This window comes from Rhinolophus sinicus, chromosome 1, assembly GCF_057876585.1.
Source record: "Rhinolophus sinicus isolate RSI-liver-muscle chromosome 1, RSI-T2T, whole genome shotgun sequence".
In the NCBI taxonomy this organism is placed as follows: domain Eukaryota; kingdom Metazoa; phylum Chordata; class Mammalia; order Chiroptera; family Rhinolophidae; genus Rhinolophus; species Rhinolophus sinicus.
Genome location: NC_142501.1, coordinates 98,281,288 through 98,293,787, shown reverse-complemented (window position 1 = coordinate 98,293,787; position 12,500 = coordinate 98,281,288).

Below are 12,500 nucleotides of genomic sequence, written 5' to 3'. Positions count from 1 at the left end.
TTAGTGTTAGGTTAGGGTTAGGGTTAATGTTAGTTTTCGAGTTAGGGTTAGGTTTAGCTTTAGGTTGTGTTAGGGTTCGGGTTAGGGTTAGGGTTAGGTTTGCGTTAGGGTTAGGGTTAGGGTTAGTGTTAGTGTTAGTGGTAGGGTTAGGTTGCGTTATGGTTAGGGTTAGGGTTATGGTTATGGTTAGGGTTACGTTTGCATCAGGGTTAGGGTTAGGATTAGGTTTAGGGTTAGGGTTAGGGTTAGGGTTAGGGTTGTTTTAGGGTTAGGGTTAGGGTTAGGATTGCGTTAGGGTTAGGGTTATGGTTAGGGTTAGGGTTAGGGTTAGGGTTTAGGGTTAGGGTTAGGGTTAGGGTTAGGGTTAGGGTTAGGTTTCGGTTTAGGGTTAGGATTAGGGTTAGGATTAGGGTTAGGTTTGTTTTAGGGGTAGGGTTAGGGTTAGGTCTGCGTTAGGGTTAGGGTTAGGGTTAGGGTTAGGGTTAGCTTTGCGTTAGTGTTAGGGTTAGAGTTAGTGTTAGGGTTAGCGTTAGGTTTGCGTTAGGGTTAGGGTTAGGTTTAGGGTTAGGGTTAGTGTTAGGTTTGCGTTAGGTTAGGGTTAGGGTTAGGTTCAGGTTTCTGTTAGGGTTAGGGTTAGGGTTAGGGTTAGGGTTAGGTTTGCGTTAGGGGTAGGGTTACGGTTAGGTTTAGGGATAGGGTTAGGTTTGCGATAGGGTTAGGGTTAGGGTTAGGGTTAGGTTTGCGTTAGGGTTTTCGTTAGGTTTAGGGTTAGGGTTAGGGTTGGGGTTACGGTTTGGGTTAGGGTTAGGGTTAGGGTTAGGGTAGGGTTAGGGTTAGGGTTAGGGTTAGGGTTAGGTTTGTTTTAGGGTTATGGTTAGGGTTAGGTTTGCGTTAGGGTTAAGGTTAGGGTTAGGGTTAGGGTTAGGGTTAGGGTTATTGTTAGGTTTGCGTTAGGTTTAGGGTTAGGTTTAGGGTTAGGGTTAGGTTTCTGTTAGGGTTAGGGTTAGGGTTAGGGTTAGGTTTCTGTTAGTATTAGGGTTAGGGTTAGGGTTAGGGTAATAGTTTGGGTTAGGTTTGCGTTAGGGTTAGGGTTAGGGTTAGGTTTAGGGTTGGGGTTAGGGTTAGGGTTAGGGTTAGGGTTAGGGTTAGGGTTAGGTTTAGGATTAGGGTTAGGGTTAGGGTTAGGGTTAGGTTTGCGTTAGGTTTAGGGTTAGTTTTAGGGTTAGGGTTAGGTTTCTGTTAGGGTTAGGGTTAGGGTTAGGGTTAGTGTTAGGTTTGCGTCAGGTTTAGGGTTAGGGTTAGGGTTAGGGTTAGGGTTAGGGTTTGGGTTAGGTTTGCGTTAGGGTTAGGGTTAGGTTTAGGGTTAGGGTTAGTGTTAGGTTTGCGTTAGGTTTAGGGTTAGGGTTTGGGTTAGGTTTCTGTTAGTGTTAGAGTTATGTTTAGGGTTAGGGTTAGGGTTAGGTTTGCGTTAGGGTTAGGGTTACGGTTAGGTTTAGGGTTAGGGTTAGGTTTGCGATAGGGTTAGGGTGAGGGTTATGGTTGGTTTGCGTTAGGGTTAGGGTTAGGGTTAGGTTTAGGGTTGGGGTTAGGGTTAGGGTTAGGGTTAGGTTTAGGGTTATGTTTGCGTTAGGGTTTTCGTTTGGTTTAGTGTTAGGGTTCGGGTTAGGGTTAGGGTTAGGTTGGTGTTAGGGTTACGGTTAGTGTTACGTTTAGGGTTAGGGTTAGGGTTAGGGTTAATGTTAGGGTTAGGGTTAGGTTTGCGTTAGTATAGGGTTAGGGTTAGAGTTAGGGTTAGGGTTAGGGTTACGGTTAGGTTTAGGACTAGGGTTTAGGTTTAGGGTTAGGGTTAGGGTAAGGATTAGCGTTAGTGTTTTAAGGTTAGCATTAAGTTAATGATTAGGTTTGCGTTAAGGTTAGGATTAGTGTTAGGGTTAGGGTTAGGTTTGCGTTAGGGTTGGGTTTAGGGTTAGGATTAGGGTTAGGTTTGCGTTAGGGTTAGGTTTAGGGTTAGGTTTAGGGTTAGGATTAGGTTTAGGGTTAGGGTTAGGGTTAGGGTTAGGGTTAGGTTTAGGATTAGGGTTAGGGTTAGGGTTAGGGTTAGGGTTAGGGTTAGGGTTAGGTTTGCGTTAGGTTTAGGGTTAGGTTTAGGGTTAGGGTTAGGTTTCTGTTAGGGTTAGGGTTAGGGTTAGGGTTAGTGTTAGGTTTGCGTCAGGTTTAGGGTTAGGGTTAGGGTTAGGGTTAGGGTTAGGGTTTGGGTTAGGTTTGCGTTAGGGTTAGGGTTAGGTTTAGGGTTAGGGTTAGTGTTAGGTTTGCGTTAGGTTTAGGGTTAGGGTTTGGGTTAGGTTTCTGTTAGTGTTAGAGTTAGGTTTAGGGTTAGGGTTAGGGTTAGGGTTAGGTTTGCGTTAGGGTTAGGGTTACGGTTAGGTTTAGGGTTAGGGTTAGTTTTGCGATAGGGTTAGGGTTAGGGTTATGGTTGGTTTGCGTTAGGGTTAGGGTTAGGGTTAGGTTTAGGGTTGGGGTTAGGGTTAGGGTTAGGGTTAGGTTTAGGGTTATGTTTGCGTTAGGGTTTTCGTTTGGTTTAGTGTTAGGGTTCGGGTTAGGGTTAGGGTTAGGTTGGTGTTAGGGTTACGGTTAGTGTTAGGGTTAGGGTTAGGTTTGCGTTAGGGTTGGGTTTAGGGTTAGGATTAGGGTTAGGTTTGCGTTAGGGTTAGGTTTAGGGTTAGGTTTAGGGTTAGGATTAGGTTTAGGGTTAGGGTTAGGGTTAGGGTTTAGGTTTAGGGTTAGGTTTAGGGTTAGGGTTAGGGTTGGGGTTAGGTTTGGGATAGGGTTAGGGTTAGGGTTAGGTTTCTGTTTGGTTTAGGGTTAGGGTTAGGGTTAGGGTTAGGGTTAGGGTTAGGGTTAGGTTTGCGTTAGGGTTAGGGTTAGTGTTATGTTTGCGATAGGGTTAGGTTTAGGGTTAGGGTTAGGTTTGCGTTAGGGTTTTCGTTAGGTTTAGGGTTAGGGTTAAGGTTAGGGTTAGGGTTAGGGTTAGGGTTAGGGTAGGGTAATGGTTAGGGTTAGGGTTAGGGTTGGTGTGATTGTTAGGTTTGCGTTACGGTTATGGTTAGGGTTGTGGTTAGGGTTAGGGTTAGGTTTGCGTCATAGTTATGGTTAGGATTAGGTTTAAGGTTAGGGTTATGGTTATGGTTAGGGTTAGGGTTAGGGTTAGCGTTAGGGTTAGGTTAGGGTTAGGGTTAGGGTTAGGGTTAGGTTATGGTTAGGGTTAGGGTTAGGTTTAGGGTTAGGGTTAGGGTTAGGTTTAGGGTTAGGTTTGCATTAGGGTTAGGGTAAGGGTTAGGGTTAGGTATGCGTTAGGGTTAGGGTTAGGGTTAGGGTTAGCTTTGCCTTAGTGTTAGGGTTAGGGCTACGGTTAGGGTTAGGCTTAGGTTTGCGTTTGGGTTAGGATTAGAGTTAGGTTTAGGGTTAGGGTTAGGGTTAGGGTTAGGTACTGTAGGGTTACGGTTAGGTTTAGGGTTAGGGTTAGTGTTAGGTTTAGGGTTAGGTTTGCGTTAGGGTTAGGGTTAGGGTTAGGGTTAGGGTTAGTGTTAGGTTTGTGTTAGGGTTAGGGTTACGGTTAGGTTATGGTTAGGGTTAGGGTTATGGTTAGAGTTAGGGTTAGGGTTAGGGCTAGTGTTAGGGTTAGGTTTAGGGTTAGGTTTGCGTTAGGGTTAGGGTTAGGATTAGGACACAGTTAGGGTTAGTGTTAAGGTTAGGGTTAAAGTTAGGGTTATGGTTAGGGTTTGGGTTAGGATTAGGTTTAGGGTCAGGTTTGCGATAGGGTTAGGGTTAGGGTTAGGGATAGGTTTGCGTTAAGGTTAGGGTTAGGGTTAGGTTTAGGGAAGCGGTTAGGGTTAGGGTTAGGGTTAGGTTTAGGGTTAGGTTAGGGTTAAGGATATGGTTAGGGTTATGGTTAGGTAGGTTTAGGGTTAAGTTTAGGTTTCGGGTTAGGGTTAGGATTAGGGTTAGGTTGAGTTAGGGTTAGTGTTAGGGTTAGGGTTAGGGCTATGGTTTAGGGTTAGGGTTAGTGTTAGGTTTAGTGTTAAAGTTAGGTTTGCGATAGAGTTAGGGTTAGGGTTACGGTTAGGTTTGCGTTAGGGTTAGGGTTAGGGTGAGTTTTAGGGTTAGGGTTAGGATTAGAGATAGAGTTAGGTTTGCGTTATGGTTAGAGTTATGGTTAGGGTTAGGGTTAAGGTTAAGTTTGCGTTAGGGTTGGGGTTAGGGTTAGGATTAGGTTTAGGTTTGCGTTAGGGTTAGGGTTAGAGTAGGTTAAGGGTTAGGGTTAGGGTTAGATTAGGGTTAGGGTTAGTTTTGCGTTAGGGTTTTCGTTATGTTTAGGGTTAGGGATAGGGTTAGAATTAGGGTTAGGGTTAGGGTTAGGGTAGTGTTAGGTTTTGGGTTAGGGTTAGGTTAGGGTTAGGGTTAATGTTAGGTTTCGGGTTAGGGTTAGGTTTAGATTCAGGTTGAGTTAGGGTTAGGGTTAGGGATAGGGTTAGGTTTGCGTTAGGGTTAGGGTTAGGGTTAGGGTTAGGGTTAGTGTTATTGTTAGGTTTGCGTTACGGTTAGGGTTAGGGTTATGGTTAGGGTTAGGGTTAGGTTTGCGTAAGGGTTAGGGTTAGGATTAGGTTTAGGGTTAGGGTTAGGGTTAGGTTTGTTTTGGGTTCAGGTTAGGGTTAGGTTTGCGCTAGGGTTAGGGTTATGGTTAGGGTTAGGTTAGGTTTAGGGTTAGGTTTAGTGTTAGGTTAGGGTTAGGGTTAGGTTTACGGTTAAGTTAGGGTTAGGTTTAGGGTTAGGGTTAGGGTTAGGGTTAGGGTTAGGTTTAGGGTTAGGTTTGCGTTAGGGTTAGGGTAAGTGTTACGGTTAGGAATGCGTTAGTGTTAGGGTTAGGATTAGGGTTAGGGTTAGCTTTGCGTTAGTGTTAGGGTTAGGTTTAGGGTTAGGGTTAGGTTTATGTTTGCGTTAGGGTTAGGGTTAGGTTTAGGGTTAGGTTTCGTGTTAGGTTTGTGTTAGGTTTAGGCTTAGGGTTAGGGTTTGGGATATGGTTAGGTTTTGTTATGGTTAGGGTTATGTTTACGGTTAGGATTATGGTTAGGGTTAGGTTTAGGGTTAGGTTTGCGTTAGTGTTAGGGTTAGGGTTAGGGTTAGGGTTAGGTTTGCATTAGGGTTAGGGTTAGGGTTAGGTTTAGGGTTAGGGTTAGGGTAGGGTTAATGTTAGGGTTAGGGTTAGGTTTGCGTTAGGGTTAGGGTAAGTGTTAGGGTTAGGAATGCGTTAGGGTTAGGGTTATGGTTTGGGTTAGGGTTAGCTTTGCGTTAGTGTAAGGGTTACGGTTAGGGTTAAGTTTAGGTTTTAGGGTTAGGTTTAGGGTTAGGTTTAGTGTTAGGTTTGTGTTAGGTTTAGGGTTAGGTTTAGGGTTTGGGATATGGTTAGGTTTCTCTTAGGGTTAGGTTTAGGATTAGGGTTAGGATTATGGTTAGGGTTAGGTTTAGGGTTAGGTTTGCGTTAGGGTTAGGGTTAGGGTTAGGACACAGTTAGGGTTAGTGTTAAGGTTAGGGTTAAAGTTAGGGTTATGGTTAGGGTTAGGGTTAGGATTAGGTTTAGGGTTAGGTTTGCGTTAGGGTTAGGGTAAAGGTTAGGGTTAGGTATGCGTTAGGGTTCGGGTTAGGGTTAGGGTTAGGGTTAGCTTTGCAATAGTCTTAGGGTTAGGTTTAGGGTTAGGTTAGTGTTAGTTTTGCGTTAGGTTTAGGGTTAGGATTAGGGTTAGGGTAGGTTTCTGTTAGGATTAGTGTTAGGGTTAGGGTTAATGTTAAGGTTAGGGTTAGGGTTATGTATAGGGTTAGGGTTAGGGTTAGGGTTAGGGTTAGGGTTAGGGTTAGGGTTAGGGTAGAGTTAGGGTTAGGGTTAGGGTTAGGTTAGGGTTAGGATTAATGTTAGGTTTCGGGTTAGGGTTAGGTTTAGATTTAGGTTGTGTTAGGGTTAGGGTTAGGGTTAGGGTTAGGTTTGCGTAAGGGTTAGGGTTAGGATTAGTTTCAGGGTTAGGGTTAGGGTTAGGGTTAGATTAGGTTTAGGGTTATTTTTGCGTTAGGGTTTTCGTTATGTTTAGGGTTAGGGATAGGGTTAGGATTAGGGTTAGGGTTAGGGTTAGGGTACGGTTAGGTTTTGGGTTAGGGTTAGGTTAGGGTTAGGGTTAATGTTAGGTTTCGGGTTAGGGTTAGGTTTAGATTTAGGTTGAGTTAGGGTTAGGGTTAGGGATAGGGTTAGGTTTGCGTTAGGGTTAGGGTTAGGGTTAGGGTTAGGGTTAGGGTTAGGGTTAGTGTTATTGTTAGGTTTGCGTTACGGTTAGGGTTAGGGTTATGGTTAGGGTTAGGGTTAGGTTTGCGTAAGGGTTAGGGTTAGCATTAGGTTTAGGGTTAGTGTTAGGGTTAGGTTTGTTTTGGGTTCGGGTTAGGGTTAAGTTTGCGCTAGGGTTAGGGTTATGGTTAGGGTTAGGTTAGGTTTAGGGTTAGGTTTAAGGTTAGGTTAGGGTTAGGGTTAGGTTTACGGTTAGGTTAGGGTTAGGTTTAGGGTTAGGGTTATGGTTAGGGTTAGGGTTAGGTTTAGGGTTAAGTTTGCGTTAGGGTTAGGGTAAGTGTTACGGTTAGGAATGCGTTAGTGTTAGGGTTAGGATTAGGGTTAGGGTTAGCTTTGCGTTAGTGTTAGTGTTAGGTTTAGGGTTAGGGTTAGGGTTAGGTTTGCGTTAGGGTTAGGGTTAGGTTTAGGGTTAGGTTTCGTGTTAGGTTTGTGTTAGGTTTAGGCTTAGGGTTAGGGTTTGGGATATGGTTAGGTTTCTGTTATGGTTAGGGTTATGTTTACGGTTAGGATTATGGTTAGGGTTAGGTTTAGGGTTAGGTTTGCGTTAGTGTTAGGGTTAGGGTTAGGGTTAGGGTTAGGTTTGCATTAGGGTTAGGGTTAGGGTTAGGTTTAGGGTTAGGGTTAGGGTTAGGGTTAATGTTAGGGTTAGGGTTAGGTTTACGTTAGGGTTAGGGTAAGTGTTAGGGTTAGGAATGCGTTAGGGTTAGGGTTATGGTTAGGGTTAGGGTTAGCTTTGCGTTAGTGTAAGGGTTACGGTTAGGGTTAAGTTTAGGTTTTAGGGTTAGGTTTAGGGTTAGGTTTAGTGTTAGGTTTGTGTTAGGTTTAGGGTTAGGTTTAGGGTTTGGGATATGGTTAGGTTTCTCTTAGGGTTAGGTTTAGGATTAGGGTTAGGATTATGGTTAGGGTTAGGTTTAGGGTTAGGTTTGCGTTAGGGTTAGGGTTAGGGTTAGGACACAGTTAGGGTTAGTGTTAAGGTTAGGGTTAAAGTCAGGGTTATGGTTAGGGTTAGGGTTAGGATTAGGTTTAGGGTTAGGTTTGCGTTAGGGTTAGGGTAAAGGTTAGGGTTAGGTATGCGTTAGGGTTTGGGTTAGGGTTAGGGTTAGGGTTAGCTTTGCAATAGTCTTAGGGTTAGGTTTAGGGTTAGGTTAGTGTTAGTTTTGCGTTAGGTTTAGGGTTAGGATTAGGGTTAGGGTAGGTTTCTGTTAGGGTTAGGGTTAGGGTTAGGGTTAATGTTAAGGTTAGGGTTAGGGTTATGTATAGGGTTAGGGTTAGGGTTAGGGTTAGGGTTAGGGTTACGGTTAGGTTTAGGGTAGAGTTAGGGTTAGGGTTAGGGTTAGGTTAGGGTTAGGATTAATGTTAGGTTTCGGGTTAGGGTTAGGTTTAGATTTAGGTTGTGTTAGGGTTAGGGTTAGGGTTAGGGATAGGTTTGCGTAAGGGTTAGTGTTCGGATTAGTTTCAGGGTTAGGGTTAGGGTTAGGGTTAGATTAAGGTTAGGGTTATTTTTGCGTTAGGGTTTTCGTTATGTTTAGGGTTAGGGATAGGGTTAGGATTAGGGTTAGGGTTAGGGTTAGGGTACGGTTAGGTTTTGGGTTAGGGTTAGGTTAGGGTTAGGGTTAATGTTAGGTTTCGGGTTAGGGTTAGGTTTAGATTTAGGTTGAGTTAGGGTTAGGGTTAGGGATAGGGTTAGGTTTGCGTTAGGGTTAGGGTTAGGGTTAGGGTTAGGGTTAGGGTTAGTGTTATTGTTAGGTTTGCGTTACGGTTAGGGTTAGGGTTATGGTTAGGGTTAGGGTTAGGTTTGCGTAAGGGTTAGGGTTAGGATTAGGTTTAGGGTTAGGGTTAGGGTTAGGTTTGTTTTGGGTTAGGGTTAGGGTTAGGTTTGCGCTAGGGTTAGGGTTATGGTTAGGGTTAGGTTAGGGTTAGGGTTAGGTTTAAGGTTAGGTTAGGGTTAGGTTTAGGGTTAGGGTTAGGGTTAGGGTTAGGGTTAGGTTTAGGGTTAGGTTTGCGTTAGGGTTAGGGTAAGTGTTACGGTTAGGAATGCGTTAGTGTTAGGGTTAGTATTAGGGTTAGGGTTAGCTTTGCGTTAGTGTTAGGGTTAGGTTTAGGGTTAGGGTTAGGGTTAGGTTTGCGTTAGGGTTAGGGTTAGGTTTAGGGTTAGGTTTCGTGTTAGGTTTGTGTTAGGTTTAGGGTTAGGGTTAGGGTTTGGGATATGGTTAGGTTTCTGTTATGGTTAGGGTTATGTTTACGGTTAGGATTATGGTTAGGGTTAGGTTTAGGGTTAGGTTTGCGTTAGTGTTAGGGTTAGGGTTAGGGTTAGGGTTAGGTTTGCATTAGGGTTAGGGTTAGGGTTAGGTTTAGGGTTAGGGTTAGGGTTAGGGTTAATGTTAGGGTTAGGGTTAGGTTTGCGTTAGGGTTAGGGTAAGTGTTAGGGTTAGGAATGCGTTAGGGTTAGGGTTATGGTTAGGGTTAGGGTTAGCTTTGCGTTAGTGTAAGGGTTACGGATAGGGTTAAGTTTAGGGTTTAGGGTTAGGTTTAGGGTTAGGTTTAGTGTTAGGTTTGTGTTAGGTTTAGGGTTAGCTTTAGGGTTTGGGATATGGTTAGGTTTCTCTTAGGGTTAGGTTTAGGATTAGGGTTAGGATTATGGTTAGGGTTAGGTTTAGGGTTAGGTTTGCGTTAGGGTTAGGGTTAGGGTTAGGGTTAGGTTTAGGGTTAGTGTTAGGGTTAATGTTAGGGTTAGGGTTAGGTTTGCGTTAGGGTTAGGGTTAGGGTTAGGGTTAGGGTTAAGTTTAGGCTTAGGGTTACGTTTAGCGTTAGGGTTAGGGTTAGGGTTACGGTTAGGGTTAGGGTTAGTTTTGCGATAGGGTTAGGGTTAGTGTTTGTGTTAGGTTTGCGTTAGGGATTTCGTTAGGTTTAGGGTTAGTGTTAGGGTTAGGGTTAGGGTTAGGGTAAGGGTAGGGTTAGGGTTAGGTTTAGGGTTAGCGTTAGGTTAGGGTTAGGGTTAATGTTAGTTTTCGAGTTAGGGTTAGGTTTAGCTTTAGGTTCTGTTAGGGTTAGGGTGAGGGTTAGGGTTAGTTTTGCGTTAGTGTTAGGGTTAGGGTGAGGTTTAGGGTTAGGGTTAGGTTTGCGATAGGGTTAGGGTTAGGGTTAGGGTTAGGTTTGCGTTAGGGTTTTCGTTAGGTTTAGGGTTAGGGTTAGGGTTAGGGTTAGGGTTAGGGTTAGGTTAGGGTTAGTGTTAGGGATAGGGTTAGGTTACGGTTAGGGTTAGGGTTAAGGATACGGTTAGGTTTAGGGTTAGTTTTAGGTTTAGGGTTAGGGTTAGGGTTAGGTTTGCAATAGGGTTAGGGTTAGTGTTTGGGTAGGTTTGCGTTAGGGTTTTCGTTAGGTTTAGGGTTAGGGTTAAGGTTAGGGTTTGAGTTAGGTTATGGTTAGGGAAGGGTTAGGGTTAGAGTTATGGTTAGGGTTAGGTTAATGTTAGTTTTCGAGTTTGGGTTACGTTTCGGTTTAGGTTGTGTTAGGGTTTGGGTTAGGGTTAGGGTTAGATTTGCGTTAGGGTTAGGGTTATGGTTAGGGTTAGTGTTAGTGTTAGGGTTAGGTTTGTGTTACGGTTAGGGTTAGGGTTATGGTTATGGTTAGGGTAGGTTTGCGTCAGGGTTAGGGTTAGGATTAGGTTTAGGGTTAGGGTTAGGGTTAGGTTTGTTTTAGGGGTAGGGTTAGGGTTAGGATTGCGTTAGGGTTAGGGTTAGGGTTAGGGTTAGGGTTAGCTTTGCGTTAATGTTAGGGTTAGAGTTAGGGTTAGGGTTAGGGTAAGGTTTGCGTTAGGGTTAGGGTTAGGTTTAGGGTTAGGTTTAGTGTTAGGTTTGCGTTAGGTTTGGGGTTAGGGTTTGGGTTAGGTTTCTGTTAGGGTTATGGTTAGGTTTAGGGTTAGGGTTAGGGTTAGGTTTGCGTTAGGGTTAGGGTTAGGGTTAGATTTAGGGTTAGGGTTAGGGTTAGGGTTAGGGTTAGGGTTAGGGTTAGGTTTGCGATAGGGTTAGGGTTAGTGTTTGTGTTAGGTTTGCTTTAGGGTTTTCGTTAGGTTTAGTGTTAGTGTTAGGTTAGGGTTAGGGTTAAAGTTAGTTTTAGAGTTAGGTTTAGGTTTAGCTTTAGGTTGTGTTAGGGTTCGGTTTAGGTTTAGGGTTAGGTTTGCGTTAGGGTTAGTGTTAGGGTTAGTGTTAGTGTTAGTGGTAGGGTTAGGTTGCGTTACGGTTAGGGTTAGGGTTATGGTTATGGTTAGGTTTACGTTTGCGTCAGGGTTAGGGTTAGGATTAGGTTTAGGGTTAGGGTTAGGGTTAGGGTTAGGGTTAGGGTATGCGTTAGGGTTAGGTTAGGTTTAGGGTTAGGGTTAGGGTTAGGTTACGGTTAGGGTTAGAGTTAGGGTTAGGGTTAGGGTTAGCTTTGCCTTAGTGTTAGGGTTAGGGTTAGGGTTACGGTGAGGGTTAGGTTTGCGATAGGGTTAGGGTTACGGTTAGGGTTATGGTTAGTTTTAGGTTTGCGTTAGGTTTAGGTTTAGGGTAAGGGTTAAGTTTAGGTTTCTGTTAGGGTTAGGGTTAGGGTTAGGGTTAGGGTTAGGGTTAGGTTTGCGTTAGGGTTAGAGTTAGGGTGAGTTTTAGGGTTAGGGTTAGATTTGCGATAGGGTTAGGGTTAGGGTTAGGGTTAGGGTTAGGTTAGGGTTAGGGTTAGGGATAGGGTTAGGTTACGGTTAGTGTTAGGGTTAGGGTTATGGTTAGGTTTAGTGTTAGGGTTAGGTTTAGGGTTAGGGTTAGGGTTAGGTTTGCGATAGGGTTAGAGTTAGTGTTTGGGTATTTTTGCGTTAGGGTTTTCGTTAGGTTTAGGGTTAGGGTTAGGGTTAGGGTTTTGGTTAGGGTTAGGGTTAGGGTAGGTTTAGTGTTAGGGTTAGGGTTAGGGTTAGGTTAATGTTAGTTTTCGAGTTAGGGTTAGGTTTCGGTTTAGGTTGTGTTAGGGTTTGGGTTATGGTTAGGGTTAGGATTGGGTTAGGGTTAGGGTATGGTTAGGGTTAGGGTTAGGTTTAGGGTTAGGGTCAGGGTTAGGTTTGTTTTAGGGGTAGGGTTAGGGTTAGGTTTGCGTTAGGGTTAGGGTTAGGGTTAGTGTTAGCTTTGCGTTAGTGTTAGGTTTTGAGTTAGGGTTAGGGTTAGGGTTAGGTTTGCGTTAGGGTTAGGGTTAGGTTTAGGGTTAGGGTTAGTGTTAGGTTTGCGTTAGGTTTAGGGTTAGGGTTTGGGTTAGGTTTCTGTTAGGGTTAGGGTTAGGTTTAGGGTTAGGGTTAGGGTTAGGGTTAGGTTTGCGATAGGGTTAGGGTTAGGGTTAGGGATAGGTTTGCGTTAAGGTTAGGGTTAGGGTTAGGTTTAGGGAAGCGGTTAGGGTTAGGGTTAGGGTTAGGTTTAGGGTTAGGTTAGGGTTAAGGATATGGTTAGGGTTATGGTTAGGTAGGTTTAGGGTTAAGTTTAGGTTTCGGGTTAGGGTTAGGATTAGGGTTAGGTTGAGTTAGGGTTAGTGTTAGGGTTAGGGTTAGGGCTATGGTTTAGGGTTAGGGTTCGTGTTAGGTTTAGTTTTAAAGTTAGGTTTGCGTTAGAGTTAAGGTTAGGGTTAGGGTTAGGGTTAGGGTTAGGATTAGGGTTAGGGTTAGGATTAGGGTTAGGGTTAGGGTTAGGTTTAGGTTAGAGTTAGGGTTAGGGTTAGGGTTAGGATTGCGTTAGTGTTAGGGTTAGGGTTAGGGTTAGTGTTAGTGTTAGGGTTAGGTTTGTGTTACGGTTAGGGTTAGGGTTATGGTTATGGTTTGTGTTAGGTTTGCGTCAGGGTTAGGGTTAGGATTAGGTTTAGGGTTAGGGTTAGTGTTAGGTTTAGGTTTGTTTTAGGGGTAGGGTTAGGGTTAGGTTTGCGTTAGGGTTAGGGTTAGGGTTAGGGTTATCTTTGCGTTAGTGTTAGGGTTAGAGTTAGGGTTAGGGTTAGGGTTAGGTTTGCATTAGGGTTAGCGTTAGGTTTAGGGTTAGGGTTAGTGTTAGGTTAGCGTTAGGTTAGGGTTAGGGTTAGGTTTAGGTTTCTGTTAGGGTTAGGGTTAGGGTTATGG